The sequence below is a fragment of the Cupressus sempervirens genome, chromosome 10 (assembly GCF_028749045.1).
Source record: "Cupressus sempervirens isolate cs-2001-9-10 chromosome 10, ASM2874904v1, whole genome shotgun sequence".
NCBI lineage: Eukaryota > Viridiplantae > Streptophyta > Pinopsida > Cupressales > Cupressaceae > Cupressus > Cupressus sempervirens.
In genome coordinates, this window is record NC_143127.1 from 602522791 (window position 1) to 602525041 (window position 2251).

At 37.0% G+C, this 2251-nt stretch overlaps 1 pseudogene; it reads left to right on the forward strand.

The window, feature by feature from the left end:
* Positions 1 to 719: 719 nt before the first annotated feature.
* LOC149535298 (dehydrodolichyl diphosphate synthase CPT3 pseudogene) lies at positions 720 to 1481 on the forward strand (annotated as a pseudogene).
* The last annotated feature ends 770 nt before the right edge of the window (positions 1482 to 2251 follow it).

The window sequence follows — 2251 nt, forward strand, 5'->3', positions numbered from 1 at the left end:
GATTAGATAATCAGCTTAATCTATTATTTATGATATTTGTCTTTAGCATCTTGCTTTCCTGTCAAGTCCTCCTTGATGATATTCAACCTCTCTAATTCAAGATGACTTGCGCTCAAGCTCTCTGATCAAGAATGCTCTTGTCTGTATGCTTTATTGGTTGTTGATTCTTTTATATTATTGGTTCGTATTCTCTTCTGGCTGTGTTCAATTAGGCTTCCAGTTCCATCGTAGATGATGTCTTGGCATCATGACTCACCCAGCATAATGTTTCCTTGGCATCTTTTTACCTTGTGGATTTTGGCTCTGCATTTAGTAAGGTTAATGATATTGGTTTTGTGTCATCCAGTTCCTTCTTTCGTCAGTTTTGTTTAATGAAGCTTCAATATTGGTGTTTGTTGACCTATGTAACAATCGTTTCATTTCCGTCGGGTTTCTCGTGCGTTTGGTAATATTATATTCATCTTTTATTTTTATCTCTTGCGGTGAGTTATGTATGGTAAGTGAGAAGTCAAGCCTTTCTGAAGTCAAAATTGATGATGGTATTCATCACGCTCAGCTTCTTGGCGGCATGAGAATTAAGAAAATCATTATGTTCTTATCGCATAAATGTTAAGCGGAATGTGTCCAGGTGACAGAGGCGATGATCATTGTAGCAGCAACACTATCTGGTTCAAGTGAAATGCTAGTATTGAGAAAATAGAGAACTTGTGAATGTACGAATGAAAATTGCAAGCAAAGGATTTTCTTGGGAGTGGTTGTCCTCATTTTGACTCTGGTTACTGAATGGAATATGGAAAATAATGCTATGAATAATAATGAATGGTCCTATACCCATTTACATTGCAATAATAATCGATGGCAATCACAGATTCGAGCAAAAGCAGCATATGGCAAAGAAAAGTGGCCATGAATTCAGAGTTAGTGCAAATCCTTAAGCAGTGTTAAAACTTTGGCATCAAATATGTGACGATCTATGCCTTCAGCATCAAGAATTTCAGGTGCTTGCCAGAGGAAGTGGAGGCACTCATGGAATTGATGCGTCACTAGCTCCAAGGCCTCCTTGAGAAGGAAAGCTTAGTAAACAGCTTGGCATCTGTGTTCAGTTGCTTGGACAACTAGATCTTTTGCCCACCGGCCTCTGCCAAACTACTGAAAAGGTCATAGCGCACAACATGATCAATAACAGAGCAATTCTGTATGTATGCATTGCATATATGTCTACAGAGGAAATGACACAAGTCATTGCAGGAGTCAGCCTGAGGTTTGAAATGGACATTTCTTTAGACAATATTGACTGGCATTTGTACATTTTGGCTGTCTGGTGCCTGATCTTTTGATTCAAACTAATGAAACTAGGCTGAGCAATTTTTTTGCTATGGCAGTTAGGTTTCTGTTAGCTGCATACATGTGATGATTGGTGGTTAGAATTTTCCTGAAGGCACTTGTTCAAGCGGAGCTGTGCTAAGAAAGGAGACCTTTGATGAGTTCATCAAGTTGTTCCCTAATGTTGAAGTTTCACAGAGTTATGGATTGACGTATTATATTAGAACAGTGATGGGCAAAGAAAAGAAAGAAGTATGGGACAGAAGGGTTGGTGGCAGCAATGTGAAAGCCAAAATAGTGGACACTGGAAAAGCTCTACCTCCAAACCAGCGAGGTGAACTCTGGTTGAGAGGGCCTATAATTATGGAAGTTAAGCTTTATTGTGCTCTATGTGCTTCGACATTCTTTGTATTATGTGTATATCTGCATAGTGTAAAAAAGAAATCAGGGGTATGTGTGCATCTTAAACCATAGTGATGGAAAAGATAGGAATAAATTCTTCTCTTTAATTCATGCACCTTTATGTTCAGTTTGGCAAATGTTACTATTGAATATTAAGATTAATTATTTGTGTGCGTGCTGAGATTAGACATCAAAGAGATAAGTATTTTATGATTATATCTTTGAAGTTTTATTATATAACTGAAAATAGTATACTTTTAACATTGATATTTATGATAGGTTGATCTCTCTTGGTTGTAGAATGCATCAAGAAGTAATGAGATTATGAGAAATTATATGCAAAAGTCATGAACATAGGAACAATTGCTTATAGTCATGGAACTGAATTGATGATACAAAAAATGATATACAAAGGGAGTTATTTTAGCTTCAGAGCGAGGTTACATGATAGGAGATGTCTAATTCTTTGCAAGCTAACATGGTAGTGTAACTACTAACTCTCATGGTTTGGTTAAGTTGGAATCAA